At 52.0% G+C, this 17657-nt stretch overlaps 1 long non-coding RNA gene across 2 annotated transcripts; it reads left to right on the top strand.

Moving 5' to 3' along the window:
- The first annotated feature begins 8476 nt into the window (after positions 1–8476).
- LOC123777053 (uncharacterized) lies at positions 8477–13293 on the top strand. Of its 2 annotated transcripts, XR_006775566.2 has the most exons (4): positions 8477–10517; positions 10778–11028; positions 11642–11786; positions 11869–13293. It is a non-coding gene; the product is annotated as an uncharacterized LOC123777053 (long non-coding RNA). The 2 variants fall into 2 exon arrangements; XR_006775565.2 differs by having other exon boundaries at positions 8477–11028.
- Positions 13294–17657: the final 4364 nt, after the last annotated feature.

Genomic DNA, 17657 nt, shown 5'->3' with positions numbered 1-17657 from the left:
GCCTGCAGCATGGACAGAGGGGGACTCTCTGGCTTCCCATCCTCCAGTGTGGGGGTAGATAACTAGCAGGGGCAAGTGCTGGAGGCTGCCTTTCTCATGCAGACCTTGAGGGCCAGATGGAAGGAAGGAAGAGAGGCTTCTACGAGGTGCCAGACGCTCTGCTAGACACTCATCTGTGTTACCTCCTTTAACACTTGCAACCATGACTGCTCTGGGTACTGCTGCTCCCATGGTGCAGAGGAGGAAACCGAGGCCCAGAGATGCTAAGTGACTTGCCTAAGGTCACACAGCTATGAAGTAGAGATGCTGAGATACGAAATACCTGAATATCTAATACTTATGTTCTTTCTGGTTGTGCTCCCTTGGGTCTTTGTCACTGGGACCTTTCTGAGCCGTACTCTGTTTCTCTGTACCTTGTTTTTTCCATTAGCCCATCAGTAGTCACAGGCATGTGCCCCTCCTACGTGCAAGGATTATGGGGATTGCAAAGAAGTACAAGGCTGGCTACCTGCCTTCAAGACCCGTGGGAAGCACCAGCAAAACATAGAGTCCACGTTTTCTTCCCTGTATAACATGTCTGAGTCCCTGACCAGTCCCACTGTTTCAGGACAGCCAAGCCCTACGCCCTCAGCTTCATGGTGGGGGAGGACAGCTGAACCTGGTTTTGCAAAAAAACCCTGAGCTTTATCGTTGCTGTTGCATACAGCTACTGGACCTGGCTGACGCGTTCATCCCCGGAGAGATGTTCTCTGGGACCACCGTAGTGAACAGATGAGAGAATCTTACAGTTAGCACATCCTTGGCAAGGGGTTGAACACATCTGGAGTGACTTCTGGGTGTTCTAATAGGATTTTTCTTTGTAGGGCCACTAAATAGGCTTGTTGGCTCCAAAACTGATTATAATATGAATTGCCTATCTACACGAGGAGATTCGTAAGTAAAAGTACATTTCCGCTTCGCACCGGATTATTGCAAACTCCAAATCCCCCACCTCCCCACACTTGGTAACTGAACTCCAGAATATTGGGCTGGGGTTAGATTGTGACCCCTACCCCCCGGGGTCAGCGGTGGTCCCAGCCCAGGGTCTCTGATCCCAGACATGCTGGGTGGGTGGGGTCGAGAGAGGGTATTAACCCTCCGTGAGCTTCCGAGGGGGATGACAAGGTGCGGAAACTCCGAGGGCCCTTATAGACCATCTCACCGACCCACCTTACTTCACGGTGAAGGAAACGCAGAGCCGGGAGGGAGGAGGCAGCTTGCTGGAGGCTGCGCAGTGAGGACCGGCTTAGTCTGCATTTCCTTTACAGTAACCTCCCTCAGTTTCCCCACTTACAACAGGAGATGGAGGCCCCGGGGGCTTGTTACCTTCAGCTGGTCATTGACACAGCGCCTGCTGCATGTCGGGCCCTGGGCTGGCACCCCCAAACCTCAGGCCTCCAAGTCTCCCCTACAGAGGAGGGAGCAGATGAGTCTTTGCGGTGGCAGTGATGGAAACTCACTCCGCATCCTTGGCTGTCCCCTCGCCGGGCCTGCTACTCGTCCTGGGCCCCGGTGGTGGCTCCCGCAGGGGCCCATGGTGTCAGTCTCTCCCCCGGCCCCTGCTCCCAGCCTCCATTTCAATTGGGACGTCCTGTCTTACAAGCTCACGCCTCCCGTTTTTTCCCTTTACGGCGCACATCCAAGCATGTAACTAGCTGGTTACCCATGTGGCTGTTTGTTGGACACGTCTTCGCTAGGCTGCAGGCTCTGAGATGGTAGGGACTGTGTCTGTTTTGTGGAATGAACGAAGGGACTCCAAGGTGCTGCCAACCCACGTCCCCTTGCCCACCTCTGGGCGGTGCCCTTCGGTGCTGGCCAGCCTTGCTGGTTCTGGCAAGAGCTGGGCCTGGCCCTTGTCCCCCCTTCCTCCCCTCTCTTTGTCTGCTGAGGCCCTTCTCAGCTTCCCACTTCCTCGTACCTAAGCATTTTTGCTTGCTTCTGCACGAAGGTATTAGAGGAAATAACCCTTTCGGGGGCTAAGACAGTCTACCTTTGTGGGGGCAGGAGAAGGGGCTCTGAGACAGCAGGCTCGTGCTGGCTGCACGCTTCTGCCGGCCTCCCTGACGGCACTGCGGAGCCCGCGGCTCCTGCCTGGTGTTTCCGAGACGGTGATCTTCCTCTCTGCTCAACGTCAAAGGCCTGAGAGCTATTTACACACCGCACAATTCTGCTACAAACTTGGGACAAGTTGCAGCTCTCCTTCCCCATTTCGGGGGCATAATGTTGTGTAAGCGTAACACACGCTTCAAATGTCTGTCTTATCGTCCCTGGCCAGAAAGTACAATTTTTAAGTCCAGACTGTCAGGCCCAGCTCGCCGCTTCTGCAGACCTGCCATTCTCCCAGGCTTCGCTCTCCTCTCCCGGTAAGTGCTGACAGCCCCCTCGCGGATGGCCGCACTGGAACGGCTGGGTTGCTAGGAGTCTAGAATTGCACTCGGTCAGGTGGGTTTGTAAGACTTAAAGGTGCGCATTTCAAAGCTGGATCTCCGGGGGGGGGGGGATCCTGAGATAAAAACGAGCCCCGTGAAATTTACTTTCATTGCTAACATTTGCAGGGTGCGTTACAGCTTAGAATGCCTACCCTGAGAAACAAACTGAGGGCTTCAGAGGGGAGGGGAATGGGGGAATGGGATAGACCGGTGATGGGTAGTAAGGAGGGCACGTATTGCATGGTGCACTGGGCGTTATACGCAACTGATGAATCATCGAACTTTACATCAGAAACCGGGGATGTACTGTGTGGTGACTAACATAATATAATTAAAAAAAACTTAAAAAAAAAAAAAGAATGCCTAAAGAAGGCAGCAGCTCTCTCTGTGGCCCCACGAAGGGGAGGAAACTAACAATTCCTGAGCCTCTACTCCATGCAGAGCCCTGCTTGGCATTTCCATAGGTGTTTTCTCTTCCCTCATGGTGGTCCAGCTCCCCTGCTTGTGATTACTTCCCAGGAGTTGAGGAGACTGAGGTTGCTGACGAGGTGGGTCGTAGAGCTGGGACTTGTGGGTGAGACTTTATCACCAGGGAAGTTACAAGGAAGGAAGCCTGGGATCTGGGGCCAGACAGGATGCGATCAAGGCAGCCCCCTATTACTTGTCAAGTGCATGGCCCTGAACATGGCATTTTTCTGTCCCCAGGGCATTGCCCCATCAACAAACCAGCAAGACAGTCTTGCCGTGTGGTTGGATGGCCTAAGTGAGAGGATGTAAGTGGGTTGGTTTGGAGGATTATGTAATAGATAACCTAACTAGTTAGGGATCCATACAAGGTGTGTGGGGGGGTGTCACTAGGTTTCTCCTCTTCAGCGGAAGAGAGATTAGTCATTTGGGTTATTTTTTTTTTAAAGATTTTATTTATTTATTCAACAGAGATAGAGACAGCCAGCGAGAGAGGGAACACAAGCAGGGGGAGTGGGAGAGGAAGAGGCAGGCTCATAGCTGAAGAGCCTGATGTGGGGCTCGATCCCATAACGCCGGGATCACACCCTGAGCTGAAGGCAGACGCTTAACCGCTGTGCCACCCAGGCGCCCCAGTCATTTGGGTTATTGGTAGGGAGGCCGAGATGAACTGAATGGGGGTTGAGGGCTCCTGTCCTCTCTGCTTATGCCCCTACAATACCGAGCTCATTTCGAGGTAGTTAGAGGAGATGAAGATCACCGTGTACCACTGATCGCTTACTCCTTAATAACGCCAAGCCGGTTGCTGAAGCCCTGGGCAGCCCATGAGATGACTGGCCCCATGGAGTTCTGGAGGAGAGGGAGGTATTTCCATGGTTATCACCCACTTTGAAAATCTACATGTGAATTCCAACCCAATTGTAACCAGTTATTGGTAAAGTGGGAGGATCCCACCAATCTGACATTGACACATTCTAAACTGAAGGAACATGGATGTGAGGATGGGGAGAAGGTCTCACCGTCTTCCTGTAACAGAGCAGCTCCGAAGTTTGCTACCCTCCCTGGAGTGCCACTCACTGTATAGCTGCCATCACTAATATTTGCAACAGCCCCATGAGGTTGGTATTATCACCCCCATTTTACAGATGAGAAGATCAAGGCCCGGAGGGCTGAGCCAGGTCACCGAGCTGGTCAGTGGAGAAGCTCAGGGCAAAATCCATCTTTGCCTAGTTCCAAAGCCTGCGCTCTTTGCCCCCTGCCCCTCGTAGCTACGGCTCCAATCATACCTCTTTCCCAAACTGCTGTGCTCCCGGCCAACTGGTGAGATTACAGCTTGCTAACTCAGGGCTCTCCCACCTGGTAGTAGGGAAGGTATATCTCAGAGTCAGAGGCAACCTGGAAAAGTGCAAACATCTTCTCATCCAAACTTCTCTTTTTCATATGGGAGTCTAAGGTCCACAGAGGTGAAGTGACCTGTTTCAGGTCACACAGCCAGTTGGGGGACAGAGCTGAGATCTGATCTGGGCTCGCTGGCTTGGGTCTGTGCTCTTCCTCTAAAGCCTTCTGTTTGCACATGCCAGGGGCTGGAAATCACAGCCAGGCCCCTTTTCTCAGGGCATTGTGTCCAGAAATACAAGAAAGATTGGCAGCCGCTGCTGGCCTCGGGTGCTAGCATCCAGGCTCGGCGTGACCTGCCGGGGTCCCCGGCCTTACAGAGTCTGGGAAATGCAAAGTGGGGCCCTTGCTGGGAAAGGTTAGGAATGGCTGATACCCATGAAGACACAGTTTTCTGGTTCAATTAATAGTGCAAGCAACATTTCTACACCATGTACCTACTTAAGAAAATAAATTATGTATAAGTTCCCTTAAGGATTGTTGAAATACCCACTCACCAGCAGAGCGCTAAGCCTGCAAGCTTCCGACCTTCCAGTCCCCTCATTAATCCTGACCTTTAGGGCTTCTTCTAGGCAGTGGGTTTCTTGTCTCTTTTTGCTTATTACACTTGAAGGACATGAAATTGCACTGCTCCGAAATGCCTTCAAAATTCAGCCTTTCCCTCTCCACACCCGCCCCCCGCTGAGTTAACTGAGCTTGCCTCGCAACGAGTTCCTGAAATTTCTCATTAGGCTGTTTTCGAAAGAACCTGCACGTTCAAGCCAACCGTTTAGTCTTATTTGTTTGGTTTGCCTTTTTCAGACTCCTGAAACACATTTCACACAATTGGGAAGTGAGAACGTCTGTCAAATGGGTTCCCAGGCTTCCAGGAAACAAAATGAATCTGCCTTTTTGTTTCCTGAAGTTGCAATTAGCATGTTTGAAGACGAAACACAGCAGGGGGAGGCATGCAGGGGTGGGGGGCTGCCAGAGACGGTCCGCTCTTTGAAGGCAAGGACTGTATCTTATGAAAATCTCTGCTTGCTCTTTTTCATTGGTTTCTACAGCAGGAATTTCTGACTAGTTCTCTCCTTCCAAGGACTGTTGCATGACTGTGTGTATTTCCTACCAGAAGATTAAAAAGGCCCTTGCAACAGATACCCACGAGAGCACCTCCTTGTGGTCCGTGCTGTTCCTGGAAATGAAGGAGCCAAGGAAACATGGCCCCTTTGCAACCACTTGTCACCTCTTCCCAGCCAGGAGGCCACCATCTCTTTTTAGGACCTCATTAATATCATTCTCCTTAGAGGCGACCTTCTGGGGGGGAAGGGGAAGAAGGAACAGTCACCGAGCACTGACCACGAGTCGAGCCCCTGTGCCGACTGCTCCATACCCCTTCTATCCTTTCAAGCTCACAAAGCCCGCTGATGTCGGTGTTATTCCGCCCAGTGTGCAGATGAGAAAACTGAGGCTCTGGGAGGCTAAATACCTCGTCCAAGGTCCTACGGCTAAAGAGCGGTTCGCCTGATGTTCCCTTGTATGTGCAGGGGTTGTGGGAAGTACGCTTGGCATTATTAGAATGTGTGAGACGGTCATGCGACCCCCTCCTCCATGCCCCTGCACCTATCTGCTGGGATGTGACATTTCCCGTGCCTGTCTCGCTGAGAGGCCGTCCTCTCTCCTCCCTCTAAGCCTGAGTGCAGCCAGGGCCTTGTCCCCCAGCAACTGTCCAGAGAGCTTGAGGCTGCGCAGGAGGGAAGCGTGTGCGCCGTGCAGAAGGAAGAGCATCACACAGCTGAGAATCTGTGTCAGCTGGGAAAACAGCACGAAGGGGAGGAATGGGCGACGCAGAGTGCTCTCCTCCGATTCAAACATTTTGTGAGCAAATGTGCTGCTGGTGGATGACTCATGGCGACAGAGGGCGATTTAAAGGCACTCCGGCTGCTCACCTGGAGAGTCGCTGGAAACGCCAGACTCTGCTGATGAATCCCTCCTGACAGCTCATGTGAGCCTCCCATACCGGGCTCGACTTGAGGCTGCGAAGTGGGATGTGGGGAACCAGACGCCTTTTGAGCTGGACCTGCAGCTTGGCTGGTGGGGGGCTGGGGCCTGGCCTGACGGAAGTTTCAAATGGGATTCAGCGACAGGTGGGCTGCTCTCTCTGCTAAGGCCCCACTGTCTGTCTCCTGCGGGCAGGAGGGGCTGTGGCGTTTTCATCTCTGGATCCCCAGGACCTGGCTCCAGACCCGGCACGTAGTAGGCACTTACGGGAAATGTCTGGGTGAAAGCGAGGAGTCGAGCATGGAGTTGCTTCCAGGGCTGCCTCTGCACTGATCGGGGGTAATTTCATCTCGTTGGCTCTGGATCCTTCCTCTCGGAAGGGCTGCCAAGAGTACCTTTCAGTAAAATTGTAACGATCGAAAGGGCCATAATGGGTCTGAAAAGGCTCCGTGGGGGAAAAACCCTCCGCCCAGGCGGGGCCCATTTCTGTGTGTGGTTTGCATCATGCCGAAGCCCGCCAGGTGCAGGGGAGGGGCGGAGCTGTAATTTTGCTGTGGGAATTGAATCTGAGATGCTGTTCCGTCTGGGGCCATCGGCACAGCCCATCCACTCACTTGGTGGACATCTGCAGACCCCCTCTTGTGTTCTAGGCACCGCCTCAGGGGTCAGGGATGTAGAGATGAGTCAACCCTTTAGGAACTATCCAGCAGTTCTCCTAGAGAGGGTGGTGCCAGGGGCTGTGGGAATGGATAGAAGCAAAGCTGCCTGGTGGGCAGTGATGGAGGGGGGTCTGGGGTCTGCTGCAGAACTCTCTGTAGGCACGGTGACGGTGACACCAGGGTACTTAGCAGGTTGAGACAGACCCCTTAGACTGGCTCCTGGTCTGAGAAGGGCCATGCTGACACTCTCAGGAAGACCAGTGGTGCCAGTCCAGGCTTCTGGCTGCCTGCTGAGCCCTGCCTACCTGCCCATCACCCCAGCTCTCTTTTGGAACCGAATACCCTAGACAACCATGGGCTCTACTAAAATGTGAGCAGGATTTGTGGAAGAACACAGACTTTGGAGTCAGATTATCCTGGCTGAACACCTACTATGTGCTAGACACGGTGCACGATGAATAATGGAGCTCCCTTGTCAGATAGTTGATAATCATTAAGACGGAGATGCAGTGACCGAGAGGCGTTGGTACCTGGTTCTTTCCAAGGATGCCTGTGTCAGTCTCAGAGCACCCCCCACTCCCCTCAAGTCTGGCTCTCTGATCTGCCCATTGCCAACAGGTTGCCAAGCCAAACTTAGGGTCACAGGGCCAAGGCAAGTAGATAAATCAAAAGAGCACACGTCTGGGGAGCCAAGGCTGACTGGGAAGAGGATCCCCTTAGCTGTCGCCAGATGTGGGGAGCAGACCCCAGGAGGGGTTCTCTGTTTTTAAGGAGGGACGAAAGTCCAGAAAAAGTGAAGGAGAGAGTGTGGCCACAAACCACGCCCAGTCCTGCTACCACTTCCTTCTGCTGCCCTCACTCTCTGTTTCTGCCCCTGCTGACCTGATTCTTGCTGTCCCCGTCTGGCCCGGTGCCCAGGCAGGGCAGACCTGGGGCAGCATGTGTCCAAGGCACAGCAGCCCAGACACACTGGGATGCAGCCCTGCGTCCTGCCACATCTGGATGTTCTGGGGAGCGGGGCACTTCTGAGTCTCTGTTCTCGTTACGCACACGATGATGGATGTACCTGGCAGAGGCCGTACCTGGGGTCACGGTCTCTGTTACGAGTTCTTTTTCCAGAGGCTTGCCTGATCCTGACTGCAGCCCTGGGCCCTCTTCTACCTGTTGCCTGCTGCGTTTCCAGGGATATGTTACCTGCTTGGTTTTCCCTAAGGCTGTGTTAGATCTCTTCTGAAACATCCCTTGGCTATCCCCATATAAGAAGTCTGTATTACTCTTGCTGGATATTTCTGCTCAGTTGAACTTCACTTTCCCTCACCCTCCTGGCACCTATTCCCAGCGCTTGGATGGGCTTCACTCTCACTGTATGTTTTGTATCTGGATGAGCAACCCTGAGATAACACATGAGTCACTTCTTGCACCTGCCTCATTGCACACCTGCTGGGAATTGCATTTTTTTTTTTTTTTTGGCAGATGTGGGATGAGGAGGGGAAAGGAGGGGATCAGATATGTGTTCTGTTGTGTTCCTGGTTAATTTCCCATTATTCTACAGGGCTGCGTCAAAAACGATGCATCAGTAAAAACCAAATGATGGTTTATGATGTTTGCAGAGGAAAAGCAGATGTTCCAATTAATGCCAGGGCTGAAAATAATCCCAAGGCGGGCTGATTCTAAAAACTGATCAAGAAAAGGTCAAATAGGTAACTACCCACATGGCACTGAAATCCTCATACTGCTATATTCTTACTGATTTCATGTTTTCTCATTAAAAACATATTTCAGTTTTTCTAGGAAATGCTCAGAGAACGTCCTTGTCTTCTGCTCTTCCCAAGGGCTGGTCTTGGAGGTTGAAGAGCACGTAACTTTAGTAGCAAAGCATGTTCAGTCATCACAGATTCACAAAGGCACAGGGTTTCTGGTCGTTCAATCAGATTGCTTTCCTGACACGTGCAATTAAGGCCTGGCTGGCAGATACACAGCACGCACGACGCCACTCTCCCTTGTAGGTCCCTGGCAGACATAACTGATCGATCACAGCACTCTCTCTCCGGGCCTGACAGTTCCTCTTTCAGGCCAACAATTCTGGCTGCCACCGAGTCTCTTAGATGAATCCTGTTTGCATTCTTTGTGTCAGAAGAACATAAGTTCTCCTGGTGGTGCAGTGTTTCTGTAAGAAGCAGCAATTCCTGAATTTGGGGGAAGGTTTGGGCAGGTACCAGATGGCAATACGAGGGGCACAATTTCGGGGGTTGAGGTGGAAGGAACTCTAGTTGGCGACCAAGGCAGACGTAGGATTTTGCATACTTCCAAAGGGTTTAGACTTGGCCCCTGTGGCAGAATGGAGCACGATTAAGCTTTGGAATCAAACCCCAATTCTGGGCTTTCCTAGCATTTTAAATCGGGCTAAGACCCCCTGAGCATCCCCATGTCATAGACTGGTAGACTAGACTCCTAGGAGACCGTAGTTTTCATTGTACCACAGTTCCTTGACTTACGATCCAAGTACCAAAGGACCTGAGATGATTTAGGGGCTTTCAAAATGGAAGACAAAGCATTCTTTAGTGCATCAGACATCGAACGAGCAACTATGCCATGTCGAACGCGCTGCTAGTTTCTGGGAATACAAAGATAGTAAGACATGGATGCTACCCGCGGGTAGTTTATGAGTTGTCTGGGTAGAAGTGGAGATAAAACAGCTTCAGATCATCAAGGAGATACAGCAGCTATAAGACCAGCACTGATCAATGTATACAACGGAGCTCTTGAGGAGCAAGGTCCACCCATGGAATATTCGTTCCAGCCCATCACCCCTGTTGGTCTGCGTGCATTTTCACAGGCCCTTCTTTTTGCTACAGCTTGGACATCAGCATGCCTTCATGCAGCCTGCCTTCCCTGTCCTCCCCCAGCCCCAGCCCCTCTCCTCACCTCCAAATCCCGGCGTGGACTAGGGGGGCAGAGGAGGTGTCTAGGGCACAGAACCCAAGGAGGCACCCCCTTCCTGGGGCTGCACTCCCACTCACCGGAGAGCACGCACCTCCTGAAATTTGCACCCCAGATGCCTTGCTTGCCTCGCCCTAGTCCAGGCCCTGCTCCAGACAGAGTCAGATGAAGAAAGGAGTGGAGACATTTGTGACGAAAGTGGCGTGACAACCGGTTCTCACAATAGGGTTGCAAAACAGACACTCTCGTCCCATTTTCAGATGAAGAAACTGGGGCTCAGAGAGGAGTCACGGAGCAGTGACTGGCCTGCAGGAGTAGTGAAAGGTCACACACGGGCTTGTTCACTGGGGCAGATCCACGTGTGGACCCCCGTTCTGCCAGTCCTGAGCCACGTGATCTTGGGCCACTGACTTATTTTCTCTGACCTTCTGCTTCCTCGTCTGAAGAATGGGGATAATAATACCTCTCAGGGTGAGATGGCAGTGAACTCCAGGCACTTCCATCTTCTGGTTCTGTGACTCTGCTTTCCCACAGGTTGAGCGGATGGGCCGCACCTGCCTCACAGGGATGCCATGGGGACCCAATGAAATGATGGGGGTGCTGACCCAGAGTGAGTTCTCAGGAGCTGATGGCAGGGCGAAATGTCAGTTCCTTAGGCTTTGCTGTGTCTTCAGCCCTGTCAACTGTTCTCTTGGGGGGTCTCGAGGGCGTGAGCATGTGTTTGGTGAGTCCTTTGGGAGGTTCCGGATAATAGCTGCAGATCTTCCCTAGAGGGATAATTGAGACCGAATACCTGCTTCCTTCATGGGTTTCTGTCCTGATCCCATTCAAACCTCCTGGCAACCCTGCTTGCCTGACTCTCATTGCTAGGGAAGAAGCACCAGAATTCACGAGAGGCTAAAACCACTCTCCCAAGGTCACGCCGCGGGTCGGAAGCAGAGCAGGGTCTCCGCCCCATCTATGGGATGAAGAAGGCTCTGTGTATCCCACTATGGAACGGCCACCAAAAATACAAGCTGCTATTTCCCAGCAATGGTGCAAACCCAAAGATTTGCATCTGAGCGTGTTCCAACGTGCGGAAATATAAACAAGACTCATTACAAGCCGGTACATGAGACCTGGTGAGTGCCAGCTGCTTGCTAGGCATGGCGGAGGGATGCCTTGTGGCTCTGTAGGGTGGCCCTGTGGTGTCTTGGCTGTATCCCCAAAGTCTAGCTGAAGTTCCACAACTCTGTTCCCCAAAACCAGAGAAATGAAGGGCAGGTTAGCAGTTCTCTACAGGTTTAAGTCTCGCAGGTCCTACCTTGAGGCTAATTTCCTCCACTCAAGCCCTAGCGTTAGCCGAGTGTCAGGGTGATGCTACTCACGTCTTCTTGTGTCCTGCCCCAGCCTCCTGCACAGTGCTCCCCCTGCGCCCCACTCCTTTCCCCTCATTCATTTCCCATATAGTGGCCAAGGGATCTTTCTGGAAAGCAGACTCCCTGCTTAAACCCTTCCATGGCAGCAAACCCCTTGGTTGGGCTGATACAGGGATGCTGATGCCCTGGGCCCCCATGCAGCTGCTTCTAGCTCCTTCTCTCCTGCTCCCCCTGAGTCATCTCTGCCCAACTACACCCTTCTTCAAGCATGCCATGCTTCTTCACGCCTCTGTGCAGGCAGACATGCGGACCCCTCTGCTTGGGACCCCTCCCCTTCTTTTACCCAGATAACTCTTACTCATTCTTCCTGTCTTAGCCTGGCACCACCTCCTCCTGAACGTCTATCTGACTGCCCACCCTCCCCTTCAGAATGGGTTAGGTGCCCCCCTCGGAACTTGGACAGCCCTCGGTATCACGTCCGTTCCATCACAATGGATGGTCTGCTAACTCCTGCTTCAACGGTAGGCCCCCGCTGGCTTTTCCAAACTAGGGTCGGGTCTGAGGAAAGGACCCTCTTCATGCAGCCTGTACTTTCCCTTCCAGCCCTGATCACTTGTGCATTTGGTTGCCGCCCGTGTCCCCACGCTGGCCTGTAAGCTGTCGGCTGTCTGGCTCTGCTCACGTTCCGGGCTCACCGGGAAGCTGACAGGAGACGGAGACTCGCATGCAGAAGGTTCATCATGGGAACCAGCGTTCTCGAGGTCCGCATGCACAGACCATACCCGTAAGGGAGCAAAGGAGGCAGGTGAAGCCCCCTGACCCATGAGGAGCCCCGGAGCTGGGGTGGCCGTCCAGGGTTGTTCTGAAGCAAGGCGGGGGGCCAGCTGTTACTCCCTCATTGGCTTTGGGCCACTCCTGGGGAGAGGACAGAACCCCGGGTGAGGTACCTCTGTGCTGGAGGACAGTTCCCAGAGAGTATTTCTGGACCTGAGAGCTGTCCACTGCCAGTACGCCAGTCACCGGGTGGGTGAGGGCCTCGGTCCGGCAAGGACGAGCGTCCATCACGTCGCCATATTCTCCGTATCTGCCCTAGTTCCGGGGACTTGGCAGGAAACCAACACATGCCGAATAAACACCAACATAAACGCATCCATATATTTGTCTATCTTTGTTCCACCCCCAAACTGTGGGACTGTGTCTTACTTATTTCTCCCCATGCTCTATGCAGAGCCTACCTTCTCATAGGTACTCCAATAGAAGTTTGTTGAATGAATGATTAAGCTAAAAGAGAAAGACCAAAAGAAACAGTGCTGCAATTTGTTTCATAAGGAAAGATAAATTTGCACACCACTTCGCTCTTCCAAGGCTGCGTCAAGTGAGCACACCTGTCTGGCCCCGTCTCATGAGCCAGGTGTCTTCCAAGTAGAAGATTCAGCAGGTGGGCCGTACCTCCCACGGCAAACCCCTGCCTACCCACATGGGTCCCGGCTGAATGGGCCAGGGAGAGATCTGGCGAGGAGGAGATCAAGTCTCCTTTCAGCAACGATAGCAGCCAGGCCTCCATCCTCCAAAGACAAAGAAGACATGGCTAGAGGAACGGGGGTTATTTAGGGTGGAAAAGGGCCGACTTGAGGAGGGTCACAGCTACCATCTGTCAAATACCAAATATTTGAAGGAATACCATTTGAAGGAGTAGGACTCCCTTCTGCTGTGGACAACAGTTCTAGGGTTTCTGTTGGTTGTAGGGAAATAACTTCATTAAAATGTCCAACAATAATCTTTCTGCAGAGATGGACACATTCTATATCATAAGGACGGGGGTTACTCATGCGTATCCATTCATCAGAGCAATATAGCTAAGATAGGGGCATTTCAACGTGCAAACATTTTATGACAACAAAAAGGAAATATTAAATCATCAATATCATCATTATTATCATCCTTAGATGAGGGATGGAGAAGAGCGGAGGTATAGAGGAAATAAGAACATCAAAATGCTAATATTGTTTAATCTGGATGGCGGGCACATGGGGTTCATTATATTATTCTGTTTATTTTGTATACATGAGAACATTTGCCTAATAAAAATAGTTATATGTTAATTGTTAAAGATGAATCAAATGGACTGTGATGGGAGATAGTGAGCTTCCTGTCACTGGAAGTTTTTACGTCAACACTATGGGCGTCCTCGGACACCCCTACCCCACAAGAACCTGGGATGTTGGAGCATACGGCCAAGAGCAGGAGACTGGACCAGAGAGTCTTGGTCAGAATCCTCACCCTTTGACTCCTGAGGGAGGAGAACCGGCCTGAGGGTCTGGAACAGAGCTAGATTCTCGAAAGCCAGGAACTGGAGCTGGAGATGCTCACGCTGGACAGTGAAGTGGAGGCAGGATAGGTAGCCCATGGATCTAGGAAGGTTTGTGCACCTGCTGGGAGGTGAGCAGAATGTGGGGAGGACCCAAGTCAAAGACTCATGGGTTTGGAAAGTAGTCTGAGTCAGCGACAGTGTAAGTTTTGGGGCTCAGATCCATATGGCATTGCTTACTAGCTCTGTGACCTTACCAAGTCACTCAATCGCTATGAGCCTCAATTTTCTCGTCTGGAAAATGGGGGATAGGACCCACCTCATAGGATTGTTGTGAAGATTAAGTTAATATAGACAGCCATGCTCATTACCATTATTACTGTGTGCAAGGGGGAGAGGAGCTTAAGTCAAGGCAGGTGCCAATGGGGAGAAGGAAGGAGAACTTGAAGGCCTGTCTCAGACACCAGCCACCACTGGAGAGAGATGTTTTAGGGATGGCTGACAGTGGGGGTGGGGTGGGTATTTGAATACGTCAGCTTGGTTTAGAAGACAGGGAAAAAATCTGCAACGACCCTTCCACTGATAAAATTCCAGGACTCTCGAGGGATTGCAAGCAATTTTCTGGAGTAATTCCTGGGGCTTTCTATACCCCCAGCTTAGTCCCATCTCTTGGAAAAATGCACAGTGCTGAAGGGCCATGTGTCCATGCTCCCAGGACACAGTCGCCCTTTGGCAGCCCACATGGCTCCCAGACCACTCAGCAGCAGCTGTGATCCCCTCCCGGACCCTGACCAGTCCCGACCGAGCCTGGAGTCACACATAGCAAACCCCACAAGGGTAGGAAAGACATCTTTATCTCTCCGTCTAAGCTCCTGGTGCATCAGCAGTGTCTAGAAAATGATGCTGAGCTGTGTGTGCGGACGGGCGCCGTAGCTGGACCTGCCCACTCGGGCTTGTGTCCCTGGAGAGCCCATGAGGATGGAGGGACAGCCCACCCTCCTCCAGCTGGGCCCACAGAGCCCCAGGAGGCCGACTGGCAGCCACCGTCCGCAGGCGGCACTCCCGGCAGATGGCAGTGGCCTCGTCCTTTCCCCGAGTGGCTCAGAGCACAAGCATGGCCACCCACCGAACGCACCATACGTCAGAAGCCTAATGGCACGTTTTAGAACATAAGTGGTAACCACCAAATGGGACCCAGGAAGGGAATTAGAGCCAGATGCACAGCGGGGAGGGAAAAAAAATTGAGAAGAGACTCAGAGGAAATGGGGCCAGATGCAATCAACCCGAGACAGGAAAAGGTATCTTCCAAGAACCTAGCCAGGGGAGTTCATTTCATTCAAAATCAGTGCCCTTTATGGAGAACTGGTCTGGACCCTGGGACCCTGGTCCATCAGCCTTGCCTGGCCTGGCCCTGATCACAGCATTCTGAAATGGTCTGGAGCTCCCCCCAGCCACTTAGTCTGTTTTTCATTCAATAACGATTTTTGCATACCTACTATGTGGCACGAGGCTCTGTACCATAGCATTTAAGCTCACGGGTTCAGAATCAGAATGCCTACGTTCAAATGCTGGTTCTGCCCCTGACCCAGGGACTGAGCAACCTTCCCCTGCCTCAGTCCTTGTGTGTCATAACTCCCCCTTACGGAGCTGTCATGAAGTTACATGAGATAATACAGGAAAAAGATTTAGGACAGCGGTGAATACATGCCCACTGGAGGACACATGCTGACATTCGAGTAGGGGGAGGGGATAGTGGGCCACGTGTTTCCAGATCCCCTGCGTCCAGCTTGGGGATTGCACACAGTAGGCATTCGGGGGATTTGATCTGACCTGAGTGGAGCACACACACACACACACACATGCACACACACAAAGCACGTGCACACACACAAGCATGCACATACACACGTATGCACCTGTACACACACACACATGCTACCTAGAGCCCTCGGCGGAAACCCACTTCCCTGGTAGGTAGGTGAAGTTTCCCAGACCCCTTTCACGGAGAGGGGGCTATTCCTGGGTCTTGGCTTTATGCAGGCATCTTGGTTGCAGGGCTCTCTTGTTTCTGGCGTATGGAGTTTTCCTTTCTTTAGAGCCTGGCTCCGCACTAAATGTTTTTAAATTGTGCTCTGTCCTGCATTTCTCTGTGTGTGTAGGGGAAGATAGGATTGTGTTGGCTCAGTCCATCATGGGGATGGAACTAGAAATCGTGACTGGAATTTTGATTTCATTTGCTCATGTCTTACCTTGTTCACAAAGTTTTTGAGGTCATTGTAATAGAAGACGAGCAAGATAAGGTTCCTAGCCTAAAGGAATCTACAGTCCCTTGGTGGGGAGAGGAGTGTGAGCAAATAATTACAATAAACACTGGCAGAAGGACGTAGGCCGTAAACGGACAACTCAACCAAACATACACCGGGAGACTCCGAGTGGGGCCAAGTGACCAGTTCCCGCCTGAGGGATCAGAAGAAGCTTTGTGAAGGAGGTGGGATTTGCACGGTGGTCCCATGGAGGAGGAGGATTTCAGGACACCAAAAGCAGGGAAGGGCAGAGGGAACAGCATGAGTGGAGGCACAGAGGTGTGAGTGGGCGCATAGGGTGCTCTGGGAGCAGTGAGAACACTGGTGGGTTGGAGGGGAGGTTGTTGGGGAGGGAAGTAGTGGGTGAGACAGGAAAAGTGGGTCAGGCCAGATTGTGAAGACCCTGATGCTGGGCTAAGGTCAAGCATTGTGCAAGTGGCTTACACAGTTATATACTTAATGCTCGTGGCGTCTTATGGGATATACCCTCTTTAGGGGTGGGCAACAGGCTCCGAGAAGTTATGACATTCTACCATAAGCCAATTATTATTCCAAACTCAGCCCTTTAAGCCCTTGAATCCTTTGCCAGGATTCAAACTCAGCTCCACGGACTCTGAGTCCACGTGTCTCCAAGAATATGACGCCGTGCCGTGAAGCAGTTCTGGAAACGATGAGGGACTCTGGGAAATACCAAGTCTGTGTTGATCTTCCAGGTTTGGCACTGGAATGAAGGTGAAGAACCGCCCCTCACCTCCATCACTGCCACCAGAAAGAAAGAGAAAAAAGACAAAGAAGCTGAATGGAGGTCAGAAGCAGAAGAGCAGAGAAATGTCAGTGCAAGGACTTCGAGAAGGCTCTGGGCTGGGTGAGGGGAAGAGGCCAGCCAAGGGTTCAAACCCTCCATCCACAATGGAAGAGTCTTAGAACTCTCAGCTCATTTGGCAGAAGAGGGAACTGAGGTGCAGAGAGAAGAGCCCCCAGTTTATGCCTCTGTGCTGGATTGGCCGACGGGCTCATTCATTCACGTACCCAACACCCAATCTCCTGTATGCCCAGCGCTGTGTATTATGCAGTTGCCAAAGACACAGAAGGAGACGGAACATATTTTGAGCACATAATGTGTTAGGTACTAACATGCGACATCATTATTCCTCCAAGCAACTCAGTGTGAAAGGTGTTAGGACTCCCATTTTACTTATAAGAAAGCTGAGCTCCCAGATATCCAAGGTCGAGTGGGATTAGCACTCAGGCCACTGCCGTACCGAAGTCCGTTCCTTCCCATGAGGGCACGCTGCCTTTCTGCTCTCATTCCTGCCCTCAAAAGCTTCATGACCACAGTAGTCATATTATCGCCCCAAGGAGAACACTTTCGAGAGTGAAAGGTAGGGGCAGTCTCAGTAATCACACCAGGACGACAGGCATACCCTGACATTGTCCCAACGACCTGGGACACAGGCTCGCTCGATACTAAGGATGAATTATTTATATTTGCAAGGGGCTTGAAAGTGTTTCGAAGCATGTTCCCGCTTTCAGCCGTGCCTCATTTGTATGGTGAAATGAGAACGTTCCCTAGATAACTGAAGCTCATCCTTTAAACTGCGATGTGTCAGGAATCTGGATGATTCTGGATGGTGAACTGTGAAACGCATGCAGCCCAGGGTTTCCTTCCCGAGTAAAGGGCACTCCATTGTGTTGTTCCCTGGGTTGACTTTCTTCTCTCACTCAGCTGGGGAGAGCTCCTGGAGCCCACGGGACTCAGGGCAGAGCCCCAAGGTGGGGCA

This window comes from Ursus americanus, chromosome 23 (genome assembly GCF_024610735.1).
Source record: "Ursus americanus isolate L20-20 chromosome 23, mUrsAme1.1.p, whole genome shotgun sequence".
Lineage (NCBI taxonomy): Eukaryota > Metazoa > Chordata > Mammalia > Carnivora > Ursidae > Ursus > Ursus americanus.
Note: the sequence above shows the minus strand (reverse complement) of the source record. Positions and strands in the feature narration are given on the sequence as shown.